Source organism: Pipistrellus kuhlii, unplaced genomic scaffold (genome assembly GCF_014108245.1).
Source record: "Pipistrellus kuhlii isolate mPipKuh1 unplaced genomic scaffold, mPipKuh1.p scaffold_m20_p_6, whole genome shotgun sequence".
Lineage (NCBI taxonomy): Eukaryota > Metazoa > Chordata > Mammalia > Chiroptera > Vespertilionidae > Pipistrellus > Pipistrellus kuhlii.
Genome location: NW_023425562.1, coordinates 52,889,958 through 52,910,329, shown reverse-complemented (window position 1 = coordinate 52,910,329; position 20,372 = coordinate 52,889,958). Strand labels below are relative to the sequence as shown.

Here is a 20,372-nt window from a genome sequence, read left to right as displayed (position 1 = left end):
GAATATTCCATGATTGTGCTGTTCCCTGAACACCTTCAGAGTGGGAACTGTCAGACCACAACCCTTTCCTTCTTTTTCCTTTGCTTTTGCAACTTCTAAAGCCCATTCTCTTGTGAGGAATCCCAACTATTCCTTTTATCCATCCTACCTTCCTCCTTTACTCCTACCCTCACTCCTTCCTCCCTTCCTTCCCCTCCTCCCCTCTCTTCCTTCTTTCCTTCTTTTCTTTTCTTTGGCTCCCCCACACACACACTCTACCCCCCACCCCTCACCCCACAACTAATAGGCCACAAGAGCTAGAGAAACTGGGGATGTCTTCAAGCAGAATGTGAGACTTGAAGGATTTGGGGGGTTTAAATGTAAAAGGAGAGGGCATTGAAAAAGAAACAAATGCCAACTATTGAGTCAATTGGCTCATATTTGTTGGAACCCCACCCTGAGTCCTTATAAAACTCTAGAGCACTGAGATGACAGAGAGATGACTCTGGCCCATGGGTTGAAAAAGGATATATTTGTGGACAGTGAATGGAAAGCATATATGGAATAATGGGAAATGAAGTCTAATAATCAAAATGGGATATATTACACAGGACCTGGAAAGCAAACAGATGAGTTTAAACTTGATACGGTTGATACAAAGAGTCCTTTTAAGCTTTTGAGCAGGTGAGAGGAAACAGTAGGGAGAAAGATTTGAGAGAGGGAAGACTGTTACACAGACTAACACCAGGCTGTATGTGAGCCTAATCATGGTGATAAGGGTCTCTAGGGTATGGCAGAAGCAACAGAAAGAAAGGACAGGGCTTGTGGGTATAGAGAATCTTTACTTCCAGGATATCAATTTTTGCCTTAGGAAATGCTTAGTTACAGCTTACAAAGCATAAAAGAAGGTAGACTATAGAGAGGAAGGGAAATGAAAAAGGCTGAAGGCTGAGAATGAAGCTATTACTACTGTGATCTGCAGCTAATAAGTAGCCCAGACCTTAGGTGTCTTCAAGTGAAGTTTAGGGCTCAACACCTGTGAAATATCTTTAAAAAAAAAAAAAAAAAAAAATATATATATATATATATATATATATATATATATATATATATATATATATATATTTTATTATTACGTAACTTCAGGGAGGAAGAGAGGGAAAGAGAGACAGAAACATCAATGATGAGAGAGAATCATTGATCAGCTGCCACCTGCATGCCCCCCACTGAGGATTGAGCCCATAACCCAGGCATGTGCCCCAACCTGGAATAGAACTGTGACCTTCTGGTTCATAGGTCTATGTTCAACCCTGAGCCACACTGGCAAGCATGAAATATCTTTTTAAAACTGCTAAGAACTCTGAGAATCATTGTTTAGAGCAATGATTTTCAGCCAGTATGCTGCAAGAATTTTTAAAATATGCAATACCTGACTCTTTAGTCAGGGACACTAACCTCTTTTCCCTTAGATTGTCAAATAAAAAATGACAACAAGTAACACAATAATAGCTGCCCAGTATTAATGAATCAAAATTATACCTGTTTTTTTGTCAGCTCAGCAAAAAAACAACAACACATATATATGTTTGTGTGCCACAAAATTTTAGTAACTAGTTTATATGTGTGTGCCGTGAGATGAAAAGGGTTGATAATTGCTGATTTAGAGGGTAGTATTATCAGATTGAGCAACTCTGATAATGCAGAGGGCATTTTAGGAGGTTGAACATGCAGAGAAACTTGTTTGTCGAATCTCAGAGAAAAGCCAGGGTGGGTGAGTGGGTGGGAAGAAATTAACTGAAGAATTTATATGTGTTTTTTTTAGTTTTTTTTAAATATATTTTATTGATTTATTCACAGAGAGGAAGAGAGAGGGATAGAGAGTTAGAAACATCGATGAGAGAGAATCATCGATCAGTTGCCTCTTGCACACCCCCTACTGGGGATGTGCCCGCAACCAGGTACATGCCCTTGCCCAGAATCGAACCCGGGACCTTTCAGTCCGCAGGCCGACGCTCTATCCACTGAGCCAAACCGGTCCCGGCGAATTTATATGTTTATATGCATAACACAGATAATAGTGTGGTGAAGGCCTGGGAGGGGGGTGGGGGCAAAGTAGAGGGTTCAGTGAGGGGAAAGGTGATATCTGTAATACTTTTAGCAATAAAGTTAAATTTTTTTTTAAAAAGACATATATATATATATATATATATATATATATATATATATATAGAGAGAGAGAGAGAGAGAGAGAGAGAGAGAGAGAGAGAGAGAGAGAGAGAGAGAGGCCCTAACTGGTTTGGTTCAGTGGATAGTATCAGCCCAGGGACTGAAAGATGAGGCCTAGGGCCAAAAACCAGGACTACAGGCTTTATTAGAGGAGAAGGACCCCTGTCGGGCTGCCTTCCAAAGGAAGAAAGCACATATGCAGGGGTGAAGGTGCCTTTTGAGGGGAGGAAAGGGAAGGGATGGGGCTTAGGGTACTCAGCACATGCTGATTGGTGGTTTCATATAAGTCACATGATTAGGCACTTAGGGACTTAGAAATCAGGGGCTTAGGGTATTTGGCAGGTGCTGATTGGTGGTTCAATGTACAGTCCATATAAGGTGCCTGGTTAGGTGCTCAGGAACGTCCAGGCTGCAGGTGCAGTTTATGTCATTCTCTGTCCATCAGTTGGGAGAAGGGAGGATCTATCAGGATCTAACGGGTCTCTCTAATTTGATTCTGGTCAAGGGCACATGCCCGGGTTGTAGGCTCGATCCCCAGTAGGGGGCATGCAGGAGGCAGCCAATCAATGATTCTCATATTTATGTTTCTATCTCTCCCTCCTTATCCCTTCCTCTCTGATATCAATAAAAATATATTTTGCAATTCTGAAGAGGAACCCAGGAATCTTTAACAAGCTCTTAAGGTGATGCTAATGCAAAAGGTGTTCAGGAGACCCTTTGAGAAACATTTAGGGAAAGATAAGCTGCCTCCTCGGGCAGCATATGCCTTCTCAGTCACACCCATGTGACTTCACCACACTCTGCCTCAGGACTGCCAGGATGTTCTTTCAATTAAGACCTTTCTGCTCTGCTGGCAGTGAAGGAGAAAGAGATACTCATGTTTCAGCAAGATTGGCTTAAATAGGCTTATTGTCTGAATGGCTTTAAAGACTTATAGGTGTCCAAGGGGTTTTTAATAATGATCAGCATAACATAATGATAAATCAGTGAATGGAAATGAATACATTTTCTTAAATGACCCCATAGGACTGGAGTGAAAAAGGAAGGGGCTGTCCAGATTCAGGGATCTAGCGGAATGGACTTGCTTGAGAAAATCAAGCAAGACAACAAAAGAGTGCTCCTGGGATTGTCCTGTTTGGCAAATATAGTGAAATGACTCACAAGTGTGGCGGAGTGGCCCCTGTGGTTCCCAGAATGGCCCAAATCCAGTTGAAATTGCACAACCAGGAAGGACTGACAATCTGTGAGACAAGGCAAGGTCCAGCATTCAAAGCTTGACAGACCTGACCAAGACTTTTTCTCCTGCCTTTGAATTTATATAGTTCCTTAGTTATATATCCCTTATGCCACTTAATTCTTTTTATTTTATATTAGAAGTTGTATTCTTATCTCAACCTTCCTTCAAGATTGGACACTCATCTTTTTCATTTTTATACTCCCTACACTTCCACTAGGCTTCATGAAATATAGTCATCTTTGTTATGTTATTGATTTTATTTGGTTCTATTGACATATTTCAGTTCTAGTACGACACAATTAAAATAACTATAGCTTTATAATACTTTTAATATCTCAGAGTATATTCAACTTCTTTTTTAGTATTTTCTTGGTTGTTCTACAGCTTTTCTCAAATGAACCTCAGGGATTTACAACAAAATCAAAATTACATTGTAATTTAGATGAAGATACATTAAATTTATACATTAATCCCGGGAATTTTAAAATCATAATAATTTTTACTATCAAGCAAAATAGTTGTTTTTTCATGTATTCGTGTTGTTTTTCTGTCTCTAATAGAATTTATAGCTTTTTAGTATATGTCCTTATAATTATCTAAATGTATTCCTATTTATTTTATTTTTTAAATTTTTTCAACTGTGAATGAGGTATTTTCATTTTACCATTAGAGTTTTTAAGGCATTGTTAGACTATACAAATACCATTGATTTTTAAATATTTATTTAGTAATTAGGTCTACAACTATTTTAGAACATGTGTCTCATATGTTGACTGACCAGATTGGCTGAAACACTCTATTTGTACATTATGTACATAATTCATATTAATTAGCTAGTGAATTTTCTTGGGCTATTATTAATGTAAATTTGTTATAATCAAGCAGTCTTATTTAAAAACTTCATCATAATGCCGGGACCGGTTTGGCTCAATGGATAGAGCGTCGGCTTGGGGACTGAAGGGCCCCGGGTTCGATTCCAGTCGGGGGCATGTGCCTTGGTTGCGGGCACGTCCCCGGTGGGGGGTGTGCAGGAGGTGGCTGATCGATGATTCTCTCTCATCAATGTTTCTGACTCTCTATCTCTCTCCCTTCCTCTCTGTATAAAAATCAATAAAATATATTTTAAAAAAATAAAATAAAAAATAAAAAATAAATAAAAACTTCATCATAAATTATAAGATAGTGCCATCCAATAAAGTCACAAAATTTAATTTGAAGACAAGTGACAGATTTGCAATTAAGGAGCAATGTCCTTACTTAGTTTATAGTTTAATAAATTTGAATACTTATGCAGAAACTGATAGTACTAGTAAGACAAGTATCTTTGATAATAACAGCTATCATATATTGAGTTTTACTATGGATAGAGATTTTGTATTATTTACTTCAATAATCACAACTTAGTAAACAGGTTCAAGAGGTCCCAGATTGGAGAGGGTGCAGGCTGGGCTGAGGGGATCCCTCCCCCCAATGCACAAATTTCGTGTACTGGGCCTCTAGTCAATAATAAACGGCATAAATTGTCAGATTGGATAGAAAAGCAAAACTCAACTACAAACTTCTTCCAAGAAGCTAACTTTACTTATAAAAACACAAGTAAGTTAAAGGTAAATTAATGAAAAAAGATATACTAGTGCTAACAAAATAAAGTTGAAATGACTCTTTTAATATGAAATAAAGTATATTTTAAGACAAAGAATATTAGTAGGGTTAATAAGAAATAGGTCTGTTCATCAAGAGGATATAACAATCTTTACAATTTTTTAATATACATTTTTATTGATTTCAGAAAAGGAGAGGAAGAGAGAGAGAGAAACACTAATGATGACAGAGAATCATTGATCAGCGGCCTCCTGCATGCCCCACACAGGGGATCGAGCCTGCAACCTGAGCATATGCCCTTGACTAGAATAGAACCCAGAACCCTTCAGTCCATAGGCCAATGTTTATCCACTCAGCCAAACCAACTAGGGCAACAATTTATATACCTGATGACGGAGATACAAACACAGTACATACATGAAACAAAAACTGGTAGACTTGCAAGGAGAAAGAACCAAATTCACAATTACATTGAATGGACAGATTATGATGATCTCTGAATGCATAATAATCTGTCCACTCAGTGTATATCTTATATAATAAAAGGCTAATATGAAAATTGTCCCCTCAACCAGGAGTTTGACAAGCAGGCAGGCAGGCCAACTGCCCATGTCCCCTCCTCCTGGCTAGGCTGGCGGGACCCCACCCATGCATGAATTCATGCACCGGGCCTCATATATATATTGAGTGGCCAGATCATTATTCATTCAGAGATCATAATAATCTGACCACTCAGTGTATAATAAGAGACTTTATCCCTATCTTAATAATCAATTGAACAAACAGAGAAAAAAAAACGGTCAGTAAAGATATGGAAGACTTAAGCAATACTATCAACTGGTATTTGATCTAACTGGTATTTATAGACTTATTCATCCAGCAACAACAGATTGCATTCTCTCTTTTTTAAAATTTTAAAAAACTTAATAGACTTTATTTTTTAGTGCAGTATTAGGTTTACAAAAATCTTGAATAGAAAATACAGAGATTTTTCATGAATGTGTGTGTGTTTTATCTGAGATTGAAGTTCAAGAATCATACACAAAGAAATGTCTTTTGCATCTTTGGCTAATGCTTTCAGCAGTGAATATTACATAAGAAACTATTAAACTAGGTGACAAGAATGTGTTACTGCATTGTGCTGGAGTTTTAATTCTAATGATACTAGAGGCCTGGTGCAAGAAATTCATGCAGGCGGGAGGGGGGGTGTCCCTCGGCAGGAGAGGCTCCTGCCACTGCTGCTGTGCTTGCCAGCCATAAGCCCAGCTCAAGGCCTCTGGCTGAGCAGTGCTCCCGCTGTGGAAGCGCACTGACCACCAGGTGGCAGCTCCTGCTTTGAGCATCTGCCCTCTGATGTTCTGTGCATGTCATCTCTGGTGGTCAGTGCGTGTCATAGTGACCTGTCATTCTGCAGTTCAATCTTTTATTTGCATATTAGCCTTTTATTATATAGTATAAAGAATGGGGTTTATCTGACATGATTTGGAGTTTATTCTTCATTACATGGAACTTGAAATATTTTTACTTTTAACACAATCAAAAGATGGATAGTTTGATTCAGTGGATAGAGCATCGGTTGGCCTGGGCACTGAAGGGTCCCGGGTTTGATTCCAGTTAAGGGCACATGCCTCAGTTTCAGGCTTGATCCCACGAGTATAGGAGGCAACCAATCAATGTGTCTCTCTCACATCGATGTTTCTCTTTCTGTCTCTCCTCCTTCCTTCCACTTTCCCTAAAAAGCAATGGAAAAATATCCTTGAGTGAGGATTAACAAAAAATTAAACACATAAATAAATAAATAAATAAATAAATCTATACTAATAAAAGGGTAATATGCTAATTAGATCAGATAGACCAGATGTCTTCTGGACATCATTCAGGATGTCCTTCCTGACAAAGCTGGGGGTGGGGGCGCGTGGCTGCCCGGCAAACCACCCGCGGCCCCTTACCCAGGCTGGCTCTGCCCCCCAGTGGGACCCCCACACTGATCAGAGGTGGAGCCATCCTGAAAACGCTGCAGCCCCTTGCCCCAACTGGGCCTGTCCCCCAGTGGGGACCCCCCAACCCTAATCTGGGGCCCCGTTCAGGTCATGCCAACCAGCCCCCACCCATGCACCAGACCTCTATTCTATGGTATTATAATAAAAGGGTAATATGCAAATTGACCCTAACGGCAGAATGACCAGAACAACTGCTGGACCAGTCACTATGAGGCACACTGACTACCTCTTGGTTCCTTTTCCCAGCCGGCGACCTCTGATCACCTGATGGTCACCTGTGGCAGGGGCGGGGTCAGCGAGGAGGCATGAACAGCCCACCTCTTGGTTCCCCCCCCCCCTTCGTCAGGCACCGATCACCCAATGGCAAACAGGGAGCTAGATGGCAGTAGGGGGTGGGGCCAGCTGCGGGCAGCTGGGAAAGATGTCCCTGATCACAGGCCAGGCCTAGAGACCATACCCACACACTAATTCCATGCTCTGGGCCTCTAGTCTAAGGTGACCAGATGTCCCGCTTTTGGTGGGACAGTCCCAATTTTTAACAATTTGTCCCGCGTCCCGCGGCGTTTTAAAAAAGTCCCGATTTTTGGAAAGAATGCACAACAAGCTAGGGAACGGCTGGAGAATGGGAAGGGAATATACGGTTTTCAGCGGCCATGTGGCTATTTAGCCAGGATATGAGTTTTATATTATTTTTTTTAATTTTATAATGTTAAACTTTAATAATAACAAATAATTGTTGAGAACTGATTATCGAGAACTGCTTATCAAAGTTCACATTGTTGATCAGTTGTTAGAATTCACTCGAATGAGAAAAATGCCAAAGAATAAAATAATACTATACATAATTTTTTTTAATTATATTTGTAAATTGTACTTATGTTGAAATTTTAAAAAAATATTACAATACTATTTTTGTGTTCTATGAAAATTTTTGTTACTCCATATAGACCAAATTTTTAATCTACCCCCCAACCCCCCTGTCAATGGTGTCCCGCTTTACCAATGTTAAAATCTGGTCACCTTACTCTAGTCCTATCTAATAAAAGAGTAATATGCAAATTAACCATCACTCTGCTACACCTACAAGCTTGGCTTCCTCTATTCCTCTCCCTCTCCCTCTCCCTCTGGACCACTCTCTCTAAAAAGCAGTGAAAAAATATCCTGTGGTGAGTATTAAAAAAACAAAACACAGAATAACAAGCCTTCTCCTTGGAGATGCTGAATATGTAAGCCTGAAAGAGAGAATCCTTGGCTCTGTGAAGATCCCTACATGAATTTTAATGCTGTTCAAAGGAGATTGCAAAAGATGAAAGCCTGAAGTAAAACTGCTAAGTTAGATACAATCTGGCTAATGTCCTATAGGACAATAAAACCGTCACTTTTTGAATTGGTTTGTCTTCTAGACAGAAATTAGTTACATCTTTAAAAGCCTAAAAATTCTTTTCATGTTCTCACTTTGCTGATCATTTTATGTAACTTTCCAGGGCTGTGAAATGTCAAAATATATGGGACTTATTCAGTTGTAAATAGTGTATCAGAGTTATGTGTTTCATAAAAAAGAAAATGATCATTCTGTGGGTCTCTAATGCCCCAATTATACCAAAAGGACTTGCTATCAGTGTTTTACTCTGGGCCTGTGCTTGGCTTTAGAGGCTGTGGGCATGTTCACACTAGGTCCCCTTGTGCACAAGGACCAAGGGTCACATGGAAGCCCCAGATGTATGCCTATGCTTGGGGTAGCCTGCATTCCAGGAGAGGAATCTTGAGCTTAAGAACCTTCCATTTTATAGAAAATAGTAAGCAAGCTTGGTTTTTGTCCCAGAGGGTGACATTACACCATCCTTCAAGATTGTTCACAACCTGGAGGTCATATAGTATTGGTCTTTCTTTGTCTGATTTATTTCTTTTGGCATACATAATATCCTATAGGTCCAACCATGTTACTGTAGGTGGTAAGATTTCATTCTTTTTTAAGGCTGAGTAATATTCCATTGTGTATATGTATCGCATCTTTTTATCTAATCATCTATTGATGGACACTTAGGTTGTTTTCATAACTTAGCTATTATAAATACTGTTTTGATAAAAACATGGATGCAAATATCTTTTCAAATTAGTGTTTTGGATTTCTTTAGATAAATACCCAGAAGTGGAGTTGCTGGGTCATGAGGTAGTTCTAGTTTTAAATTTTTGAGGGACCTCCATAGTAGCTGCTACAATTTTCAATTCCATCCATCAGCAGTTCACTAGGGTCCCCTTTTCTCCATATCCTCACCAACACCTATTGTTTGTTGATGTATTGATGATACATCTGACAGGTGTGAGGTGATATCTCATTGTGGTTTTAATTTGCATTTCTCTGATGATTAGTGATGTTGAGCAGCTTTTCATATGTCTATTGGCCATCTGTATGTCCGCTTTGGAGAAATGCATTTCCAGGTCCAGGTCCTAAATTTTGAACCTTTCACTAAATTATGCTATTTTCTTCATCTGTTGTTTGATCCTCTCCCTCTTTTTTTTTTTCTTTTCTTTTTTTAAAGGTGTGTGTGGTATATATGCACAGAAAGAGTTGGAAGAACTACATTCAAATGATTATATGGCTAGATATGACTACTAAATTTCTAGTGATTCTTACTTTTTCCTCTAGACTCTTGTGTATTGTCTGATTATTTAATAATATGCAGAAACATAATAAAACAAATTTAATTTGGGATCATAGAAATAATAGTATCGAGCTTCTCTTCTTGTGGTACACTGTTTAAGAAGGAGGTCTCTGGAATAAGACTGCCTGGGTCTGAATCCCAGCTCCATCAATTTTATAGCTATGAACTCTGGATGAGTTTCTTAATCTCTCTGAACCCCAGTTTCTCATCTATAAGATAACAGCAGCTAGAATTGTTATCAGGATTAAATGAGATAAAAGCACATAAAGTACTGAGCACAACACCTGGCACAGGGTAACCTGTCAATTGATCTTAGTTATGTTGTTATTATCTTGAGTTCAGTCAGCAACAGGCCTAACATCCAACTTTTTAGTAAATCCCAAAACACCATCTTAAATACAGGATCTGCTTATATCTTAGATAAAACATTATATTTACAGAACTCTCTTGGTGAATCAAAAGAGAAAAACAATAGCATTTCAGAAAATAGTTAAGAAAAAATAAGGTAACATTCTGAAGTTCCAGATGGACATGAATTTTGAGAGGAACACTATTCTTCACACCACTGCATTCGTAATTGCTGGTCAACATCTTGATTCTAAAACTTTTAATTAGCAATAAATGCAATAAAGTAGACAAAAGAACATTAAAAGGCCTAGCTTTTGTCTTATTTTGCCACACAATAATATGGGACAATGGGCAAATCTCTTAATGTCTCTGGAACTCAGTTTTCTATTCTATAAACTAAGGGCTTATACTAAACAGACTTCTAAATAACTCTCAGTTATTAAACTATATGATTCTCATATAATGAGAAATTCTCATTCCTCATTTGACCTTAATTGAACATCTCTGGGGCCAGAAACCTGAGGGTACAGTGGTAAATAAGGCATTTCAATGCCTTCTCTCAGGGACCTTACACTCTAGAAGGGGAACACCAGTATTGAACATATAATTATTATATTCACTCTAAAAAAATAAAACTACTGTTTGTTGTGAGAGTGTATAGCAGAGAGCCCTAACCTGGTTTGGGGGCAAGAGGGTATCAGAAAACATGTTAAGAAGGTAACAATTGTACAAAACTTCTTCAAGCTAATTGTGTCTCAATGTTCGACTATTGAAATTGAAGTAGTAAATAATAGCATTGAACCACAGTTCCCTCTGGCATCTCCAGTAAGTTTCCAAGTTCAGAATACCCACGAAACCCAGTGGCAATATTGTTCCTATCATTCATTATACAGTACTGAGTCTTTTTTTTTTAATAAATCTTTATTGCTCAGATTATTACAATTGTTTCTCCTTTTTATCCCCATAGCTCCCTTCCACCCGGTTCCCACCCCACCCTCTGCCCTTACCTCCCCGCCCCCATTGTCCTCATCCATAGGTGTACGATTTTAATCCAGTCTCTTCCTGCACCCCCCAAATCCCTTCCCCCTGATAATTATCAATCTACTCCCTTTCTTTGCCCCTGATTCTACTATATTCGCCAGTTTATTCTGTTCTTTAGATTTTTAATTCACTTGATTTTTAGATTCACTTGTTGATATATATGTAATTTTTATATTTTCTTCTTCTTCCTCTTCTTAAATAATTTTTTAAAATATATTTTATTGATTTTACACAGAGAGGAATTGAGAGGGATAGAGAGTTAGAAACATCTATGAGAGAGAAACGTTGACCAGCTGCCTCTTGCACACCCATCATTGGAGATGTGCCCACAACCAAGGTACGTTCCCTTGACCGGAATCATACCTGGAACCTTTCAGTCTGCAGGCCGACGCTCTATCCACTGAGCCAAACCGGTTTCCGCTTCTTAAAGAATTTTTAAGAATTTCATATAATACTGGTTTGGTGGTGATGAACTTCTTTAGCTTTTTCTTATCTGTGAAGCTCTTATCTGCCCTTCAATTCTGAATGATAACTTTGCTGGATACAGTAATCTTGGTTGTAGATTCTCAATATTCATCACTTGGAATATTTCTTGCCACTCCCTTCTGGCCTGCATAGTTCCTGTTGAGAAATTAGCTGATAGTTGTATGGGTGCTCCCTTATAGATAACCAACTGCCTTTCTCTTGCTGCTTCTAAGATTCTCTTTGTCTTTTGCCCTTGGCATTTTAATTATGATGTGTCTTGGTGTGGTCCTCTTTGGGTTCCTCTTGTTTGGGATTCTGTGCGCTTCCTATACTTGTAAATCTATTTCTTTCACCAGGTGGGGGAAGTTTTCTGACATTATTTCTTCAAATAGGTTTTCAGTATCTGGCACTCTTTCTTCTTCTGACACCCCCATAATTCTGATGTTGGTACGCTTGAAGTTGTCCCAGAGGCTCCTTACTCTATCTTCAACTTTCTGGATTCTCTTTTCTTCTTGCTTCTCCAGAGGAGTGTCCTTTGGCTCTTTGTATTCCAAATCTTTGACTTGTTTCTTGTGTTCCTCCAGTCTGCTGTTGGATCTCTGTATATTTTTTATTTCAGTCAGTATATGTTTAATTGCTAGTTGGGTCTCGTTAAGTTAATCGGTCTTTTCTAGGAAATTCTTGAAAAACCTTATAATCGTGGTTTTGAACTCTATATCCAGTCTTTTGTTCTCCTCTATCTCTTTCGTTTGAGATCTATTTCCTTGTCTTGGTATTTTTGCTGTTTCCACAGTTGGTAGGATGGCTTTGTCTGTTTGGTGTCCTATATGGCCCAGTGAGTCAGCCTCCCCAGTTACCTGAGGTAGACACTCCTGGTGCTCCCCTTTGTGGACTGTGTGTACAGCCTTGTTGTAGTTAAGTCTTGATTGTTGTTGGTATCACTGAGAGGAATTGACTTCCAGGCCCATTGGATGTGAGTATCAGCTGTGTCTACTCTGGGATACCTTCTGTATTGGAGACAGTCTTATAGAATCAGACTTGCAAAATTGCAAAAGCCTCTGTGCTCAGCTTGGATGGGGCAGAGTCTCAGGGCTGAGCTGACAGTCTTGGCTTCCCGTCAGCCCTGCCCTTGTGCACAAGCCTCAGACCTCTGCCTTCCACGGCTCCCCTGAGTTTCCGCCTGACCGTCCAGATTCCCTGTGCAGGAGCGTGGGTGCCCAGGGGCTCGCCCGGAATTGGGTTGGGTTGTAGTCTGGAACTTCTGGCCCTTCCGCTATGGAGAGGCCACAGCAACCTCCGCAGTCAGACCTCTCTGCGTGCACTCACTCTTGCGCCACTGTAGACCCTGCCCACTGCGGTTCCCAGCTCCCCTGAGTCTCTCAGTCTCTGAGTCTCCCGGTGCCTTTCTCTACAGTCCAGACTCCACCTGTGTGAGCCTGGATCCATGGGGTTTCGGCCGGGGTTGGGGTTCAGTGCAGTCAGGGACTTCCTTTCCCTTCCCTCCAGCCAGGCATTTGGCTGCCCTTCCTCTCTGCACACGAGCATCTCCCTACCTCAGCGCTTTGCGGCTCCCAATCTGATCCATGAGCCTCTCTCCTTTCTAGTTGTATATTTCCCACTCCGCCAGCTTCCCTGTGGTTTGGGATGATGTCGTTCTGTCTTTTAGTTGTTGTTTTGAAATTGTTGTGTGAGGCGGCAGCTTAGGTACTTACCTAGGCTGCCATCCAGTACTGAGTCTTTCTTTTTTTTTTTTCTTCTTTTTTTCCCCCACACATTTAGTTTTATTGTAACAAAGCAACTTGTACACTTTTAACGTTTAAAACTGAGCACCTTTTCTTTCCAGTGAAACGAAAAGAAAATTTAAAAATAAACAGGAACAAAATTACAATAGAGAAATGTCAATTCCGAATAAGATCCTGCAGGTTCTGCTGATTCTCCCATCGAGTGGCAGGGCTCAAGTCATCATTAGGAGAGAATTTTATTTTAAAAGTGTCATCTTAGACTGCAAGGATGTCCGTTAAACATCACAATTAAACATGCCAAAGTAGAAGCCATGTTGTCAAAATGCCCACTTAACCCACCCAGACATCTCAAACCCACCCTTTGCTCACCTTCTATAACCCCCCCTTTTTTAAAGTTTTTTTTTCTTCTTTTAAACAAGAGAAAGTAGACAGATACATGTTGGTAAATGCTAACTGTCCATATTCACATAGAGACACAGTGTAATCTCTGAGCCCAATATACAGAGAAAGGAGGGAAAAAGCTAGAATTCTATGCACTACTACACAGGGGCCTAGCAGCCTCCAGCTCCCAGCAGAGCGAATGGAGCAGAAGGCTTTTTTCTTTTTCCCCACAGAGCACGTGGTGGTGATTCCATTAAGTTTTTCTTGAACAGGAAGGGATAAAAATGAATTTGGAACAGAAAGGGGCAAAGATTCTTTTCCCACTGTATTCTGCTCAAGGTACATCCCCCCAAATAAGGTGAGAACCATGGTGTAAAGGAGAGAAAAAGAGACCTCAAAAACAGAGTGACTGAGCACAAGAGGGGAGGGAGGGAGAAAAAGGAAAAAAAGACTGCAACTTGCTCCCAGGGACTGGAGAAAATTTAAAAAGGTTGGAATCCATCAGTGTTTATTAGTCATCTTCTCCTTCATCTTCCTCTCCTTCTTCCCCCTCATCATCATCTTCATCTTCTTCACCTTCATCCTCATCCTCTTCCTCGTCAATGTCTTCCAACACTTCCTCCTCTTCATCATCATCATCATCTTCTTCTCCTTCTCCTTCTTCATCATCCATGTCAGGAACCAAGTAGTACTGTAAAGGATTTGGCCAAACGTCATCTTTGATGACTTCTCCTAACTCATCCACACCTGCATCAGAATGGTCAGTAAACCAGGTGAAGAAGCTCTCTGGTTTCTCATGCTGTCTCTTCCTGCTGGCTTTATTCTGTGTTTGACCTGAACGTTTCGTCAAATCCTTTCCAGATTTCATTTGATTTCAGTGGACTTTGAAGATGGATCACCACTCTCATTCAGATGAAACTCTTTGGAGAGAACTTTATTTTCGAAATAAGGATTTTCATCAAAATAAAAATCTATTCTGTAACCTGATTTAATATCTTCAAATTCTGTCACTTCAACTCTTGTCAAATAATGCAGCGCCTCTTCATCCTCTTCCCCAAGCAGTGCAGACACTTGTGGATGGTTGACAAATGTTGTTACCCAAAAATTTGGGATTTTGGCGATCAATTCTGACCTCTTCTGAAAAAAATGGTTGGCGGAGTTTGTTATATTTCTGTTCTACTTTCAAAATCTCCTCACTGGCTTGTTCATTAAGTCTGTCTATTTCATTTTGTACTTCATGAATATGTTCAATCGCTTCTTGCTGTTCTTTTTCTCCCTTGGGCACGTTCGGGGCGGCCGGCTTCCTCGCTTCCTCTCGGACTTGGGCGCCGGGGCGGCCGAGGCTTCTTGGCCGGCGGCTGCGGGCCGGGCGCTTGGGGGCCATCGGCGGCGGCGGGCCGGGCGCTTGGGGGCCATCGGCGGCGGCGGGCCGGGCTCTTGGGGGCCATCGGCGGCGGCGGGCCGGGCGCTTGGGGGCCATCGGCGGCGGCGGGCCGGGCGCTTGGGGGCCATCGGCGGCGGCGGGCCGGGCGCTTGGGGGCCATGCTGTGGGGCCGCGGAGGAGCCCATGGAGAGGCGGCGGGCGGCGGCGGGAATGCGCGGAGCTCTCCAGTACTGAGTCTTTCAATAAACTGTGAGCCAGTTAGTTTTGTGAAAACAAGGGAATAACTGTGGTAGAACAATCTGTCAGAGGATCATTCCTGTTGCCTCTGTGATGTCATGAAAACTTTCCCTAAAGATTTTTGTTCATCATTGGAAAGGGAATTTTTCTCTTGCTCTAAGATCAACCCAAACTCTCCAAAGCCCCAGACCCCTGAGCCCCCAAGGCAATTCCCCCAAACTCTCTTCTATTGTTTCCTGCATAAAAATTAGTATGGGTCTCTGTGGTGCCTCTGGAGCTCACAAAATGGTCAAGGGGATAGAAGTGAAGAGATGGGGCAAGATTGGGGTCATCTGAGGGAGAGAGGGAAACACTGCCACTTCAACACTGGGAAGCTTGAATCTCAGCCCTGTCTCTGGCCCTGACTTGTAGTCTGACCCCAGTGTCACACTGAACCTCTGTATTCCTATGTCTTCATTTCCCCCTTCTTTGAACCATCAACTTAGGTCTTTTACTCCCCTCCCAGACAGTAAAAGAAAAATGTGAGGAAATAAGTCTTTTAAGTATGTCTTCATAGAAATATTTCCTTGGCCCATTGGAGAAGGATGGAAGGTGTGTTTCTTGACATCAGAAACACAATTTTCTATAATTTTTAGTCTTCAGTATTTTATTTTATCTTCTATAACTTATTTTCCCTATAGGATGAGCCCAGGCTATATCCCCAGAGGGCATTCAATAACTACATTTTCCTCTATGTGGTATGAAGAGAATTAGAGCGATAATATAGTGAAATAGTTCAAAACAAGTCATTTAACCACTCTTCATAACTGTTAAATGAGGACAATTCCTAGTTTATAAGGTCGTTGTGAGCATTAAGATATATAAAGTACTTAGCATAGTGTCTGGCACATGATATATATATATATATATATATATATATATATATATATATATATATAGTGGCTGTCATTATTATTGTAACCAGAACCCAAGTTTCAGCTGCCTGCCACCACAAAAACCAAACATGTGAGTCAGATGCTGGTGAAAAAAGAAAGAGATTTTATTCAAGTGCCAGCACCTGAGGAGATGGGCTCTTGTCACAAAGCCCATCTCAGCATCTCAGTGCCATTTGGGATTTCGGAATCATTTGGGATTCCATAGGAATCAATAGGTGCCACACAGGAATAGAGCATTGGCCTGTGGACTGAAGGGGTCCCAGGTTCAATTTTGGTCAGGGATATATACACATTATATGAAAAACAGGTGGCGCACAGCTCAGTGACTAAGAAAAATCCCAGTTCCTTGGTGTGGGATTTAGTTGGAGTGCTCTTTTGGTTTTGATATTTGGATCTTTGGGTATTGTATGCTTTTCTTGTTGCCTATGTCTTAGTGGGTGTCTTAAGAATTGTGTTTTTAATTTGGGGTTTTATTACTAAGATTTAGTTTGAGAGTACTCATTTCTTTAAACTTGGTCTTTGCTTTAGATGTTTTGATTTCTGTGTTGAAATGGGCAGCTTAGTCTCTGTTCCATCAGAGAATTCATTATGTTGTATTTTAGCTGACTGGTTGGTACAAGCTTTCATGTTGTTACATCATAAGAATTCTACTCAGAAAGATCTAAATTGATGGTTCAAAGAGGGGGGAAAGGTCTCATTCCCCTCCCAGCAGTAAAATAAAATTGCAAGGAAATAAGTCTTTTAAACACTAAATCCTCCTTCTGCTGGCTGGGAAGCTGCTGCAGTCCCAGGAGCAATTAATTGGGGGGGGGGGGGGATTAATACCACTCCAAAACTCTGGGCAAGTTGTGGGAGCAACAGGGGCCTCTGGCCCTCCTCAGTCTAAAGGGGGGGAAAGAATGGTACTTTTACATTCAAGCCACTGGAGGCCTAGGAGTTGCTGCAATACTGTGAACAAGCCGAGGGGGTTACTGTATCCCCCATTTCCTCACAATCTTGACAATTCAAATAGAAACAGAACAAAATAAGGAAATTAGTTCTGTATTTTTTCCTTGGTTTTCAGCTAAAATAAATGATGGACATTTAGTTGATAAATGATTGTATTCAGGAGGTCTACAAAAGATGGGCCATGAGGCTGAGTTAATTAGATCATAATAGATCTCATTTGAACATAATATTTTAGAGCTGGATCAGACCTAAAGGAGATCATCTAAGTCCCTAAGAGAAACTCTCACATCTGTGCACAAGAAGGTTATATTCAAGGATGGCCACTAACCTCAGTGCCCCCTCCATAAGAACTACTATCCTAGAGTTAAAATGAATAATTAATTCTGTAGGAATCCACATAGGTAAGTCTCAAATAATAACAAAATTTGTGATCATTATTTTGTGAGCTTTACGTATTTAAACTAATTTCTTCTCACAAAAAGCCTTGTAAGGTTAGTGCTTTTACTGTCTCTATTTTATGAATGGGAAAACAACTTACCTAAGATCATGTAGCTAGTAATTGTAATGATAGGATATAAGTTCTGACCTGGAATCTTCTTTTTTTTTAAAGAATTTTATTGATATTTAGATAGCGGAATCTTAATGTTTGACCACCAGGCTATAAATTTTCTCAATAGTATGATATTGCTGAAAAATCAAGATGCAGAAAGAGCCATATATATAAAAGCATGTACATAAATGTTTAAAACCCTTAAGACATTTCTGTGTTTTTACAAAATCAAATATGTAGAAATGTAAAAATATTTATGGGAATGGTACTTACCAACACAGATAGTGGTTACCTTTTGGGGAGGAAGAGAAATGAATCGGAACTATATATTTATTTCTTTAAAATTCTGAAGCAAAAAAAAATAATAATAAAAAAATAAAATTCTGAAGCAAATATGGGGAAAATACTAACATTTGTGATAAGCACATAGGTAAATATAACAGTTCATGTGACTTGTCTAATGTCACATATGGTAAGTAACAAACATGGATTTTTTATTTTTAATATCACCAATCTATTGTAATTCCCCTTTTAGGGTTTAGAGTCTGTCTATATAGATTAGGGGACCAACCAGAGAGTAATTTGTTCTGGAGCCTACTGCAAGACAGTGGCAGAAACCAGGAACCCAGACTTCCAGGATACTCTGCACCCTTACCCACCACCATAACCCACATCCTGCCATTTTTATATAATCTGTTTTATGTTCTGATTTTTCCTCCAAGGTTCATGGTTTTGCCTGCTGTCCATCTTGTGTTTGTCCTATTGGCTGATTACTTTTAAGGAGATAATTTTTTGTTGTTCACTTATGTTCATTCCATTGCTTCATACTCAAACGGAATTTTATTTTAGAGTCATAAGCCCCAATCAGCAGTAGGAATTTGATGTCTTTTCTGCTTTCTTTCCCTCCTTTTTTCCCCCTCTTTCCCATTTAGTTTCACTTCTTATAACCCTGTATTCCATCACCTAAAATCCCTCAGATACAAGATGTTCCCTCCTCGCAACTCCGTATTTGAAATTCTTTATTTAGCTGAAGGACTTACTTGGTGAGCCATACAACAAATTAAAATAAAATAAAAATCACATTTGTGAAGTGTTTCTACAGTTTTCAAAGGGTTGCCACAATCACATTTGATTCTCCTTTCGACCCAGGATTGTAGGCCCAGGTAGTGGGTTCAAAAAGTTAACAAAGCCTGGTCTAGAATCCAGGTCTCCTGGCATCTTAGTTGCTTTTCATTCCAATTGTTCCTGTCTCTACAGGCTACCAAAGAGAAGTTGGTTCCTAGAAATAAGGATAAATCAATTTGGGGCTGTACTGTACCCTCCAACCATCATTCCCACAAAAGCAGACAATGCTTGCTTCAGGGCCCTGTGGTAAGCTGCTGCCTTTTATAGGGCCTCTGGGCTTCGCATCACCAGGGGATCATATAAATTCCAGTTCCTTATAAATTCTGGTTTGTCAAATAAAATCCCAATGAGCAAGAAGAGGACAACCTCACCCTAATAACTTACAGGAGGCAGCCCCTTCAACTGATGAAAATTTACATAGAAATTGAAAAATTATGAGAACAATGTTGAAAGTCTCAAAAGAGATAGGCTGGGCCTCAACAATTTGTCTACCTACGGTTTAACTTTTCCACTTAGTGCCCGTTAGTCCTCTGAAAGAAGCTGAATTAAACCCTTCTCTGACAGGATTTGTTTTTCCAGGTTAATTCATTAGGCCAAAGTTTTATTCTATCTCCTGGGATCTGTTCAGTTCTTAAATCCTACCCATGAATATTTTCAGTGCAACCACTTCCTTCCCAGCTCCTAATCTCAGTGTCAACACCAATTCCAATTCTAAAGACTAGAAGAAATATAAGGAAATCAGGCCACAAGGCTTGTGGCCATCCCTTAAAAGCCCAGAGATGTGGTCATCCCTTAAAAGCCAAGAGATGAGACTGGGAAACTGGTAGCTCCTGGGGTCTTTTTAAAATCTCAGCAGCACATCTTGCCTCTGCTTCCTAAGGACAGGTAAGGCACTCAGCTCTGGCTTCCCTTAGGGAGGCTGAGAATGGGCACTGTAAGTAGAAGGCAAACTATTTTCTTTTCTTTTGCTACCTATAGAGATTCTATTCTTCTTGAAGTTTAAGTTTCAAATGACCTGAGTTGCTAGAAACCCTCTCTGTAAAATAAATGATACCCTTTTTTTTTTTTTTTTGTAAAATCTGCTCTCCTTGTCTACTTACCATTGCTTTTTTAACTGATGAGACATTTCTTGTTTTCATTGTGAATTGAAGAGAATCTTCCTCTTGTGAGATAGAGGGAAGTTTGAAATAGTTTTTGTAATATGGTTAGTTGTATTCTTCTTGTCTTTGAAATGACAGACAAGCCAACAGTAAGCCCTCTCTACTGCAAGGTAAGAACCAAAGTTCTTTTGGCCTCTGTCCTTCAAGGGGAGGCATATGAGTTTAGTTGGCAACATAAAAATGCTTTCAGAAATGAGTGAAGATGCTGCCACCTTGATAATTTAAATAACTTGTCAGTCATCTCTCATTTCTTAGTTTTCAGGAAAGCCAGATTTATTTGTTCTACTTTTTTTTTTTTTTTTGTCAGAGTGGTTAGGAGTTTAGAGTAAAGGAAGTATTCTACTTTTCA

The 20,372-nt window shown here is 40.0% G+C and overlaps 1 protein-coding gene and 1 pseudogene across 2 annotated transcripts in view; one reads left to right on the top strand and one right to left on the bottom strand.

Annotated features, from left to right (window-relative positions):
* LOC118708407 (agouti signaling protein) overlaps positions 1-20,372 on the top strand; it is a 66,167-nt gene that overhangs the window by 33,003 nt on the left and 12,792 nt on the right. The gene's annotated exons all lie outside the window — the stretch shown is intronic.
* On the bottom strand, positions 13,331-15,078 carry LOC118707808 (annotated as a pseudogene).